Source organism: Lagenorhynchus albirostris, chromosome 17 (genome assembly GCF_949774975.1).
Source record: "Lagenorhynchus albirostris chromosome 17, mLagAlb1.1, whole genome shotgun sequence".
Classification (NCBI taxonomy): domain Eukaryota; kingdom Metazoa; phylum Chordata; class Mammalia; order Artiodactyla; family Delphinidae; genus Lagenorhynchus; species Lagenorhynchus albirostris.
The window spans coordinates 5,981,945-5,995,378 of NC_083111.1; the positions used below are offsets into that span (position 1 = coordinate 5,981,945).

A 13,434-nucleotide genomic window follows, 5' to 3' on the forward strand; every position below is an offset into this window, starting at 1 on the left:
GTTGCGGAGCCCGTGGGGTGTGGTGGAAGTTTAGGGCTGGCTGGGAAATGGGCGAACGGTAGGTTCTCGGGCCTCTCGATGTGTCGGAGGTGATGGGGAACTAAGTGACCGTGAGGGCGGATGATCAGCAGTGAGCTGGGGGCCCCCGGCCGTTAGGCAGGGAACTGTCTGGAGAGCGGAGCAGGTGGGCGGGAGCGGCGGAGCAGGCGCACGCCTCGCCCCGCCCCTGCCCCGTTACCATGGGGAGCGGGTCACCTGACCGAGCGCGCGGAGACGGAAGGCGTGGGGGGAAGGCGCGGGCGTAAGGCGGGGACGCGGGGACGCGCGGCGCGGGCGGTCCTCGGGCGCGCACCGTTCTCCTCTCTCTGGGTCTCGGAAGTCTGAGCCAGTGACCGGCGGCGGCTGCAGTGTGTGCGTCCCTGCGGCCTCGGTGAGCAGCCCTTGGGGGGGGGGAATGGGGAAGCTCACGGCATCTCGGGCGCGGGGCCCCGGACCGCTGGGCGGAGGGCGTCTCGGCGCCGCCTTCCCCTCTGTGGGCTCCGCTCCGCGCTCTTCCCGGCGCCCGGCCGGGCCCGGGGCGAAAGTTTGCGCGAGCGGCGCTCTCCGAGCGCCCACCACCCTGTGGGTTTCGGGGTTCCGTCTGGGGGTGGAGGGCGAGCCTGGGGCCCGGCCGGGGGCGACGCCCGCCGCCCCCAGTCCCCGTCCGCCTCGACCCTTTTTGTTCGTGTCGGGTGAGCTATCTAGGGCTGGTGAGGGGAGAGTCGCCGGCTGCGGGCCGTCCCGGTGCCGCGTCCCCAGGCTGGGCTGCGTCGCCTTCCTCGGTGGCCGCTTCGGAACGTCGGGACGTGGACGGAGGAAGGAGGTGTCCGTTGCGCGGGCGTAAGCCTTGCCTTTCGGGAGGGGGAGGGGGAGAGGTGTTCGCGGGGCGCTGGCTTCTGGAGAAGTTGGAGGAAAGGGAGAAACGCCCCCAGCAGGGTGCGCTCAGCAGGAATCCTCCCTCGAGGGTCGCAATTCTCAGCTTTCGTTTCAGGATTCGCTTGTAATACGGGGCAGGCGGAGGCATGTAGATGTGGGTAAAGTTTTCCCTTTTTACCAAAACGAATTCATTTAAGCAGGGAGTCTGTTAAGGTGCTAGTTTTTAACGGGAGATTTCTAGGTTTATCTGGTCTGTGTATATCATCTGCACAGCCGTTCCCGGTTATTTTTAATATTATGTACCTCTCTTAGGAAGTACGTTTGGTTTACGAATCTCACAACATCCAGTTGTTTCAAAGAAGAAACAGTTGATTAAAAACGAAAGTTACAGGGGAACCCAGCCGCAGCCTGGTTAGCTTTATCGCCAGTATATACAAATGGTGAAATAAAATGGGTCCATTCTTTTAAGTTTTTCGCTTTGAGGTTGAGGGCAAACGGTAAAAATGTGTGTGTTTTGTTTTTTGATTTGCTCTGTTACCAACTTCGTTCTACGAACTTCTGTTCTTTGAACGGTGTGTAAATATTATAGATCAGATAGTTTGTGCTGCAGAATAAAAATAAGGATATGGAATGTCTTTTTTTTTTTACATCTTTATTGGAGTATAATTGCTTTACAGTGGTGTTGGAATGTCTTTTAATAGGTTCAGGAAAGAGTCATTCTATTATAATTCACATTTAACTTTGGCACCATTAGTTTTTAGTTACGTTTGGGCGTTATAAGAAAGGATATGAAAATCGTGACTAAAAGAGGAAGCGTTTACTAATAGTTGGCGGTTGAGTGTACTATTCAGTAAACAGTTCCTTTAATTGAGCATGACTCAACTCTTTTTCTTTCCTGTTTTTTTTGTCGGATTTAGGTACTTCTTTAGGTAGTAAATGCCGTAAGTTTCTAAAAAGAAAGATTCCCCCCCCCAAAAAAAACAACCGTTACATCTAGTCATAGTTATATTCACATTTATTCATTTCTTTCCAAGTGCTGCCAAGATTTTTTGCACGTTTATTTAGTTTTTGAGGAGGTAAGCAGTTACAGGGCTCAGCATTTAAGCAAAAAAGGGTGTACAGTGTAAAATTTCCTTCCTTCAAGGTCTTCTAGCCAACCGTATTCTCCTCCTGTGGGAGCCAACTGTTCGGCATTTTTTAGGTATCGTTCCAGGGATATTTTATACCTGTACAAACCTATAAATATATTTTTCCCCCTTCTGTTGTTTTTCTTTTTATTGTGGTAAAGTACGCGTAAATTTTTACCATCTTAACCATTGTTAAGTGTACAGTGCAGAGATATTAAATACACTGACATTGGTGTGCAGCCATCGCCACCGTCCATCCCCTTGAGTCTTTTCATCTTAACACTGGAAGTCTCTGCGCATTAAACAGTAACGCCCCATTCTGTCCTCCCCCCAGCCCCTGGCAACCATCACTGTACTGTGTGTCTTTATGATTTTGATACTGCAAGTACCTCATGTAAGTGGGATCACGTATTTGTCTTGCTTGTGTTTGGCTTATTTCGCTTCGCATGATGTCCTCAAGGTTTCATCCGTGTTGTATCAATAGTACGTTGCAGAGTTACCTTCCATTTTTAAGGTAGGATAAAGTTCCGTTGTGTGTGTGTGTGTGCGCGCGCGTTTGTGCGCGCATATATATGTGTTGACATTTTGTTCATCCGTTCATCTGTCGATAGACACTTGGGTTGCTTCCACGTTTGAGCTGTTGCGAATAATGCTGCTGTGAATGTAGGTATACAAATACCTCTTCAGATCCAGATTTCGATTCTTTTGGGTGTATACTCAGAAATGGAATTGCTGGATCATACAACGTTCTATTTTTAATTATGGGGGGAACTGCCATACTGTGTTTTATAGCACCTGCACCATTTTCCATTCCCGCCAACAGTGAATAAGAGTTCTAATTTCTCCACGTCCTCGCCAACACTTGTTTTCTTTTTTTTGATAGTTGTTACTCTAGTGGCCGTGATGTGGGATCTCATAGTTCTGATTTACATTTCCGTAATGATTAGTGACGTTGAGCATCCTTTCATGTGCCTCTTGGCTGTTACTCTATATTTTTTGGAGAAATGTCTGTTCATGTTCTTTGCCGATTTTGTTTTTTGTTGTTGTTTTAGGAGTTCTCTAAATATTCTGGATATTAATCCCTTATCAGATATGATTTGCAAATATTTTCTCGCATTCAGTGGGTTGCCTGTTGATGCTCTTGATAGTGTCCTTTGCACAAATTTTTTTAAATTTTCATTAAGTCCAATATGTATTTTTTCTTTTGTGACCTGTGCCTTTGGTGTCATATTGAAGAGACCATTGCCAAATCCAATGTCAGGAATGTTTTGTCCTGTGTTTTCTTCTAAGAGTTTTATTGTTTTAGGTCTTACGTTTAGATCCTGGATCCATTTTGAGTTAACTTTTGTATATATTGTGTTAAGTAAGGGTCCACCTTCATTCTTCTGCATGTGGATATCCAGTTTTCCCAGCGCCATTTGTTGAAAATACTGCCTTTTCCATTGAATGGTCTTGGCACCCTTGTCAAAAATCATTTGACCATGTATACGAGGGTTTATTTTAGGCTGTCTGTTCTATTCCATTGATCTATGTTTGTCTTTATGCTAATACTATACCATTTTGATTGGTTTTTTAAAAAATTTTGCAAATTTTTGGCTGTGTTGGGTCTTTGTTGCTGCACGTGGGCTTTCTCTAGTTGCAGCGAGCCGGGGCTACTCTTCGTTGCGGTGCGCAGGCTTCTCAGTGCGGTGGCTTCTTGTTGCAGAGCACGGGCTCTAGGCTTGTGGGCTTCAGTAGTTACCATTTTGAATACTCTAGCTTTATAGTAAATTTTGAAATCAGGAAGTGTGAGTTCTCCAGTTTTGTTTCTAAGATTGTTTTCAATTTCTTTCAGCAGTGTTTTGTGGTTTTCATTGTACAAGTTTTTTACCTTCTTGATTCGTTAAGTAGTTTATTTTTTTTGATGCTGTTGTAAATGGATTTGGTTTTGTGTTTTCCTTTTCAGATTGCTTGTTTACGTATAAAAATGCAGCTGATTTTTGTGCATTGACTGTATCCTGTTACATTGCTGAATTTGTTTTTTAGTTTTAATGCTTTTTTGTGGAGTCTTTAAGGTTTTTTAAACCCTAAACATATAAGGTCATATCTGAAAACAGAGATAATTTTACTTCTTTTCCCGTTTGGATGCCTTTTCTTTTTCTTGCTCTGGCTAGAACTTGCAGTACTGTGTTGAAGAGTAGTGTTGAAAGTGGGCATGCTTGCCTTGTTCCTGACCTTAGTGGAAAAATATTCAGTCTTTCACCATTGAGTATGATGTTTGCTGTGGGTTTTGCATATATGGCTTTTATTATGTGGAAGTTGTTTTCTTCTACTCCTATTCTGTTGTGTGTTTTTATCGTAAAGCGGTGTTGAATTTTGTCAAATGCTTTTCCTACATCAATTCAGATGATCTTGTGTTTTTTGCACTTCATTTTGTTGATATGTATTACTTTGAACAATTTTCATATGTTGAACCATCTTCGTATTCCAGAAATAAATCCCATTTGTTAAGAGATGTCTAATCCTTTTAACATGCTGTTGAATTCTGTTTGCTAGTATTTTGTTGAGGATTGCATCAGTGTTCAAAGGGGTGTTGGTCTGTAGTTTGCTTTCTTGTGTCTTTGTCTGGCTTTGGTATCAGGGTAATGCTGTCCTCATAGAATGAAAGTGTCCCCTTTTCAATTTTTTTGCAAAATTTTGAGAAAGATTGGTATTCTTCTTTAAGTGTTTAGTAGAGTTCACCAATGAAGCTATCAGGTTCAGGGCTTTTCCTTGTTGAGACATTTTTGATTACTGATTCAGTCTCTTTATTAGTTTTGGGTCTATTTAGATTTTCTATTTCTTTCTGAGTCTTGATAGGTTTTGTTTCTAGGAATGTGTGCATTTCATCTAGTTTATCCAATTTTTTAGTGTACAGTTGTTTATAGTGCTCTCTTGTAGAGAGACTTAATGTTTTATTTCTGTAGAAACTCTGCTAGTATTTCCACTTTCATTTTAACATGTTGAGGTTTTCTCTTTTTATTTCCTAGTCCATTTAGCTAAAGGTTTGTCGATTTTGTTGATCTTTTTAAAGAACTAAATTTAGTTTTCACTGATTTTTCTTAATTTTTTCTTTTTTTTATTTATCTCTGTTACTTCCTTACTTCTGCTAGCTTTGGGTTTAGTTTGTGTTTCCTTTTCTGGTTCCTTAAGTTCCCCCTTCCTTTTAACACAAATTTGAGCATACTTTATATACTGCACTAAATAATGCTTTGTTTTTTCCAGTTAATGTGATAATATTTTCGACTTCGTTTACTATTTTGTGTATCTAGTACTTCCTCCTTTGTTTAAAGAATTTTGCTATTACAGTTGGTGCTTCAGTGAATAAAATGTTACATTTGTTGCTTTTTGTATGTAGGTATATTTATAGACTAAAACCTGAAGTGGTATTGCTGGGTTGGAGGGTATCTGCATGTACGATTTTAGTAGATATTGCAAACTTACTCTTTGTGGAAATTATACTACTTTACACTTTTACCAGTAATGTATGAGTGTTTCTCAAAGCCTCATTATCAGAGAGTGTTGTTCAGCTTTGGATTTTTGCCAGTTCAATAGGTGGGAAATGGAATCTTATGGGTAAAAAGAAGTTATACTTAGAGTAGACTTCATATGACCATATTTCTCAATTGCTTATCATCATAGTCTCCTGGGATATTTATTAAAAGAATAATTCCTACGTCCTTCCATGAAATCTGTGTCAGCTTGGTAAAGTATTTTTAACTAGTGCCCAAATAATTCTGATCTGGTGGTGAGCCAAGTTTGAGAAACACTGCCATGAAGACTGTTTAGGACTTTATCACAGTGTGTTGCTTGACACCATATGTGAATCGTCTGGAATGCTTATGAATCCACAGTGTGCTAGAAAACATGATCATTACTGTTTATCATCTGGGTCCAGTGAATATTTTGTATAATTTAGGTCATTTTATGAATAACTTGCAGAAATGAAAATAAAGGCATAGGGAAACACGGTTTTACTAGAAACAGAATTTTAATAACAACTTGAACATAAGAAACCAAAAATTTTGTTCTAAGTTTTCCTGGTTTTGAAGGTATATATAGCTGAAACGGGCAACATCTTTGAGTGCAACTAATTGCTCATCAAACTGTCCTCCATACAGTTGGGAGATATCCTTTTTATAAATATTGTTCCAGATTTCAGTTACATCTCTAATATATCTTAGCTTATCATTACTTTTAGGTTTTTTTCATGCACTTGGTTGTCAAAACACAATACTGGATTTTAGATTTCATACCCATCTCTAATGGGTTCTAACGTTACTGTTCAGTAATTTTTGTACTTGCGTTGTCAAAATGCAGTATTTTTGCAAACTTTCATGGTTCATGATTTTGCAGGGATGACCATCTAACTTACATTTGCAAAGAATTTTCATTTATACTTTTATAAATACCAATTAGAATAGTCAGTGCAACAGATTTTTAAAAATTTCTCTACATTGCTATTTTCATCTGGTCACCTTTGTTTAACTACCTGCCTTCATTTGGCTACTTACAAACCAAATCCAGTAAGTTTTGCTGTATAGATATAAAAGAGGAAAGAAGATGGTAAATATCCTTTTAAACAGGATCTAGGGACTTGTTTCAAAATATTGTACGATAAAGTGCTTTCTTCAGAATGACTAACTGAAAAATTGTATTTTTTTAATTAAGTATAGGCATATTGTTTACTCATTGATCTTTAAGTTTGAGGAATTTCAATTAAGATATCTTCATCTGAAAACTCATAGTCTGAGGTTTGCTTTTGATCAATTCCCTCATTATCATAAAAGTCTAGAGTACAGCTATTTGTTTCTTTGTATTCATTTCTGATTTGTCTAATGTCTTCCTCCAGTTTATTCTCTGTGCCATCATGGGTGAAAAATGAAAAATCCCATATTTTCTACTGTGTTCAAAGAATACAGTTTAAAAACAAGGCTACGAAGATGGTGTCTCCAGACTTCATACATTTTTGGAAGAGGATGCAGTACTTTGGGCAACACATACTGAAGGATGACATAATGTATTGCTAGAATGAATAAGAATGATTCTACTTTTTGTTCCTATTGTCATTTTAGTTTTTTCTTTAGCATACTTGGGAATAACGGATGAATAATGATTAAGTAATTCCTAGATACAGTAGCAAAACTGTTTCAAGATATGGGAAAAATAAGTTCACTAAGATTCCATAACGCATCTTAGATTTATAAAGGAGTCCAGTTGAACCCTTGTGATATCTGTAAGGTAGGGTGATTTTACTCTATTTAAAGATTTTTTTTTCCAGTTCATCCCTCCCTCCCTTTCTTTTGTCTAAGAAAGAATAAAAGTTGTGAAATAGAACTTCTGAAAAAAGAAACTCAGAATTTAAAATTGTGTCCATTGGACGCTGATGGTATACAAAGGGTTAAAGGGCAGATTTCTGGAACTCTACTCCAGACTTACTCTTTTAGTTTCTGGGGCCAGGACTCAAGAATCTGTGTTATTAACAAGATTTCCAGGTTATCCTTATGGACTTGAAGACACGATGTTTTAGGACCTTAAGAAGGTTTTTACTTCACTACCATATGGAAGTACTTTAGATTACTTCTCTGATAGAGCATTTCAATTGTTTCCTGTGCTGTGAGGTGATAATCTCACTGTGGTTTAGATTTGCATTTCCCTGATGATTTTGAACACCATTGCATGTATCTGTTGACCATCTGTATGTCTTCTTTGGGAAAATGTCTGTTCAGATCCTCTGCCCTTTTTTTAATTGTATTTTTTATTTTATTTTTTTCGTTGTGGAGTTATATGAGTTCCTTTTTTAGCTTGGCTGTTAATCCTTATCAGATGCATGATTTGCAAATATTTTCTACCATTTGGTAGGTTGCCTTTTCAACTGATTGTTTCCTTTGCTGTACAGAACCTTTTTAGTTTGATGTAGTACCACTTGTTTATTTTTCTTCTGTTGCCTTTGCTTTTGGTGTTAAATCCAAATAGTCATCACCAAGACTAATGTCAAGTGGCTCATTGCCAATGTTTCCTTCTAGAAATTTTATGGTTTCAGGTCTTATGTTCAAGTTTTAATACATTTTGAGTTGATATTTGTGTATGGTGTAAGATAGGGGTCAGATTTCATTCTTTTCCATGTGGTTGTCCAGTTTTCCCATTTACTGAAGAGAATGTACTTTTCCCATTGTATATTTTTGACACCTTTCTCACAAATTAATTGACCATACATGGCGTGGGTTTGTTTTGGGGCTCTTTATTCTCTTCTGTTGGTCTATGTGTGTGTTTTTATGCAGTATCATACTGTTTCAGTTACTATAGCTCTGTAATATAGTTCGAAGTGAAAGTGTGATGCTTCTAGCTTTGTTTTTTCCCTCAAGTTTGCTTTGACTATTGGGGTTTTCTATGATTGCATACAAATTTTAGGGTCGTTTATTTTCTTTCTTTTAAAAATGCCATTGGAACTTTGACAGAGATTGCATTAAATCTTTAGATTACTTTGGATAGTATGGACATTTTAACAATATTAAGTCCTCCAGCCCAGGAGCATGGAATATCTTTCCATTTATTTGTGTTGTCTTTCATTTCTTTCATCAGTGTGCTGTAGTTTCACTGTACAGGTCTTTCACCTCCTTATTTAAATTTATTTCTCTGATGCAGTTGTAAATGGGATTGTTTTCTTAATTTCTGTTTCTGGTAGTTAATTGCTAGTGTATAGAAAGGCAACAGATTTTTGTGTATTGGTTTTGTATCTTCCAGCTTTACTGAATTTATTCTAACAGTTTTTTGGTGATTCTTTCAGCTTTTCTACGTATTAGTAACATTTCACCTGCAAATACTGACAGTTTTACTTATTCCTTTCCAATTTGGGTGCCTTTTATTTCTTTCTCTTGCCTAGTTGCTCTGGCTTGGACTTCCAAGAGTATGTTGAATAAAAGTGGCAAGGTGGGCATCCTTGTGACTACATTTTTACATCCCCCACCCCCGTTTATACTTTTGATGTCACAGTTTACATCCGTTTATCTGTGTTTCCCTTAACAAATGGTTGTAGTTAGTTGTGTTTTGTTTTGTCTTTTAACCTGTATTCCAGCTTTGTGATTAATCCACCATGTTTACAGCTTTAGGTTACTCTGAATTTTTTATATATTTACTTTTACTATTGGGATTGATACTTTATGTTTTCCTGTTACTAATGAGCACCTTTTTGTTTCAACTTAAATCCCTATAAAATTTCTTATAAGGCTGGTCTAGCGGTGATGAACTCTGTTAGCTTTTGCTTGTCTGAGAAACTCTTTACCTTGCCTTCAAATCTGAAGGACAACTTTTCTGAGTGGAGTATTTTTTTTTTAAAAGATTTAATTTATGTTTGGCTGTGTTGGGTCTTTGTTGCGGTGCGTGGGCTTCTTGCGGTGGCTTCTCTTGTTGCGGAGCACGGGCTCTAGGTGCGTGGGCTTCAGTAGTTGTGGCACGTGGGCTCAGTGGTTGTGGCTCGCAAGCTCTAGCACGCAGGCTCGCTAGTTGCGGTGCGCGGGCTTAGTTCCTCCGCGGGATATGGGACCTTGCCGGACCGGGGCTCGAACCCGTGTTCCCTGCATTGGCAGGTGGATTCTTAACCACTGCGCCACCTGGGAAGCCCCCTGAGTGGAGTGTTCTTGGCGGCAGTTCTTTCTTTCAGCGCTTTGAGTTATATCCTGCCACTTCCTTCTGGCCTGCGGTGTCTGCTGAAAAGTCTGCTCAGTCTCTTGGGAGTTCTCTTGTACATAACAAGTTGTCTGTCTCCTGTCACTTTTTAAGATTCTCTGCTCGTTTTGATATTTTAATTATAATATGTATTGGTGTGGGTATCTTCATCTCTTTTTTGGAACTCCCTGAACTTCCTGGATCTAGATGTCTGTTTCCTTCCCAAAATTAGGGAAATCTTCAGCCATTGTTCCTTCTTTCTTATGTGAAGGAAACTTTCTTCACGTAAGTTTTCTGCCTCTTTCTCTCCTTTCCTTCAGAGAACCTTAGGACGCAAATGTTGGTTAGCATGTTGTCTCATACCTCTCTTAAGCGATCTTCATTCTTTTTTTCTTTTTGCTGCTCTGATCAGATGAGTTACACTGCCCTGTCTTCTGCTTTGTTTCTTCCTTTCTTCAGATTCATTTCTTCCTTTATTCTGCTCTGTCTAGTCTGCTGTTGAACTCCTCTGTTGTGTTTTTTAGTTAAGTTATTGTATTTTTTAGCCTTATGATTTCTACTGGGCGCCTTCTTACATTTTCAGTATCTTCTGAAATTCTTTGTTCATCCATCGTTCTTCCGAGCTTGGCGAGCATCTTTATGACGGTAATTTAAACCTCTTTATCAGGTAAATCACTTTCGTTAAGGTCTTTTTTACAGAGCTTTTATCTTGGTCTTTCGTTTGGGTCATGTTCTTCTGTTTCGTTTTCCTTGACTCTCTGTTTAGATAAAACAGCCACCTCTCCTAGTCTTAAACGACTGGCCTCCTAGATGAGCCTTCTCGTGCGACCCTGCACCAGCTCTTGGTTGTGTCTCATAACCATTCAGCTTTCCCAGCAGCCTGCTTTATTGCTTTTGGCTCCCAGTAGCTGAGGGTGTGTCAGGTCTGTCACTGGCCCAACGGGGAGGATTGCGGTCAGCACCTGGATTCAGGCCGTTGGGAAGCCACGCTCTCAGGCAGCAGTTTTAAAAGTGTGCGAATTTGCCTGTTTCCGGGGCAGACTGGGAAACAGGCATTTCTGTCTGCTCCCTCTGCACTGAGCCCTGGTGGGACTGCCAGTTGGCTGTGGCCTGTTGGCTGCAGTCCTGCTGAACTGGTGGCCGCCAGGGCCAGGACGTCCCTGGGCGGCAGACGCGTGCGCTGGCATTGGCACTAGGTCTTGCTCAGAGACGCTGGCTGCCTCGGGCGGGACAGGGAGAGTGCACAGACGGTACCTGCTGGCCCTCCCAGTTTCTGGACAGAATTATAGCCCCTGGGTGTGTGTTTAATTACAAGCCTGCTTGCTCTACGGGCCCCAGCTTTGAAGATAAGGTAATCGACCTCTTTTACGGGGAGTCTGGGGTGCAGTTCAGTCTGCTGTCTTCACACTGTGCCCTGGAGGAGAACCTGTTAAGAACTGTTTTCTCGGTAGGCCAGCTGGTGGGGCACCAACTTGTATGGGTTCCGCAGTTAGACCATCACTGGGCCGCACCTTTGGGCCGACAGAGCCAGATGATGGTGCCGTTGTCCTCTCCGCAGATGCAGCGCACTGTTGGCTTGTTGGTGGTGGAGGGGACTCAGGTAGGGTCTTCCTCACACCTGAAGCTGCCTTCGGGGTGAGCCTGTCATACAGGTCCAGCCCCTTCCATGCAGCCGTCAGTAGGAGCGCTGTAGTCCTGGGGGACCTGTGAATGTACGCCCTGCTGGCAGCCGGAGCCAGGCGATCAGGGGTTGTCCCCTGGGCGGCGGCTACAAAAACCGGAGCACCAGACGTGTTGCGCCGTGTTTTTTTTTTTTTAAGATCAGTGGTTCTGCAGTCCTGAATTTTCACCATCCCAAGATTTTTTAAAACCAACTCAGACTAAACAAGCTGACAAACATTGTTTTACCTTGAACGATCACACCATTTGTAAAAGGGGAGGCCAGTTGTAGTGGGTGGTTTGAGAGAAGGAATGAGTCAGTCGCTCAGAAAATAAGTGCTGCCATTTAGGTGACATTAACGGGACATCTTCACGAGCATGTTTTCTACTTTGTTGATCAGAGCATTGCTGCTAGAAAGCAAGTTAACTAGGTGTTCCAAAATATCCCATACAGTGTCTGAATTTCAGAGTTCTTTGGTCTGTGCACATATTTAAGGACTGAGGAAGTTACCCTGACATTGCCCTGAGGAGGTAGAGGGTCAGATAGAAAACTTGATACTGAGGCAGAATTAGTCAAATTTTTTTTGTCTTCAGTTGCTCTGGAAGAACCCTGAAACTGTTCGAAGCACTGAGAAATCTCTTCGTAGTAATTGATTTGGGGGGTTATTTTCTAAAGGCCTGCACCACGGCGTGCAGAGGCGTTCAGTGAGGCGTGAGATGCAAGGAGGTTGCCGGAAGCATAGAGTGGCCCAGGCCTGGGTTTAGGGGTCAGTGAAGAGCACCAGTTCTTTCCAGGAATTAGACCAATGAAACAAAGTTGTTACGTTGTCAGGAATGTTGTGAGCAGACCATTAGAGTACATGGCAAAGGTGTGGTGCCTACGGATCTCAGGAGCAGCGAGAGCTGTAAGCTCTCCCTTCTCACTGATTGCTCCGTCGGCTGAAGAGAAGGCCTGCAAAGAGATTTTGTCTTTAGTTGGTACAGTCATAGTGTTTGATAGAGTTCTAAGTGAGAGTAAAATGGGAATTCTCACGTTGATGTAATGGAATTATTTTCAGAGTTCTCTTAAATCTCATTATTGATCATTCTGAAATTCCAAACATAATTGAAAGGATCTCAAGAGTAGCCTTGTGGTTCTTCAAAAAGGGCTAAGTTTTTTTTTAATATTTATTTATTTATTTGGTTGCACTGGGTCTTAGTTGTGGCAGGCAGGCTCCCCAGTTGCGGCTCATGGGCTCCTTAGCTGTGGCATGTGGTCTTCCCAGTTGTGGCATGTGAACTCTTAGTTGTGGCATGCATGTGGGATCTAGTTCCCCGACCAGGGATTGAACCCGGGCCTCCTGCATAGGGAGCGTGGAGTCTTATCCACTGCGCCACCAGGGAAGTCCCCAGGGCTAAGTATTTTTGACACTTAGCTTTAGGTCAAAGGTTTAAATATACCATACAAGTGAGTTAATGGAGTCCTTCAAGAAAAATAATACAAACATTTATTATTTTCCTGGAACGCTTTTAACAGTGTTGTTCGAAGTAGTAGGTTTGTTGGGAGTTCCCTGGTGGCTTAGTGGTTAGGATCCCAGGCTTTCATGGCCCTGGCCTGGATTTAATCCCTGTTCTGGGAACTGAGATCCCATAAGCTGCTCGATGTGGCAAACACAAAACAAAGCAAAAAAACCCAAAAAACAAAAAAACCAAACCCAACAAAGTAGTAGACTTGCAAGGTGAGACAATTAGAACTTTCCAGTAAGTTTTAACCATATCTTGTTTACTGTAATTTTGATACTATTGGCTAAAATATTTGATAAACAGTTGTTTCCTGTCAGGATAAGGTATTGTGTTAGATAAATAAAAAACTAAATGTGGGCCTTGATCTCAAGTAGCAGAGTTAAACATAAACCAGCTGTGATGAGAGGCAGAGTGAAACTGCTGAACTGAGAGACAAAGGATGTCTGGCTGAAGTCATCAAAGGTGACCTCACAGAAGTCACCTTGACTAAGATGTTGATAGAAACGTCCTGGGAGAATATTCCAGGAAGAAGACAAAGCTTTTATAA

At 41.4% G+C, this 13,434-nt stretch overlaps 1 protein-coding gene across 2 annotated transcripts in view; it reads left to right on the plus strand.

Moving 5' to 3' along the window:
• The first annotated feature begins 272 nt into the window (after positions 1 to 272).
• SDCBP (syndecan binding protein) overlaps positions 273 to 13,434 on the plus strand; it is a 32,440-nt gene continuing 19,278 nt past the window's right edge. For both annotated transcript variants that reach the window (XM_060128520.1, XM_060128521.1), the window contains exon 1: positions 273 to 430. The gene's annotated coding sequence lies outside the window, so the exon portion shown is untranslated. The remainder of the gene's footprint in view (positions 431 to 13,434) is intronic.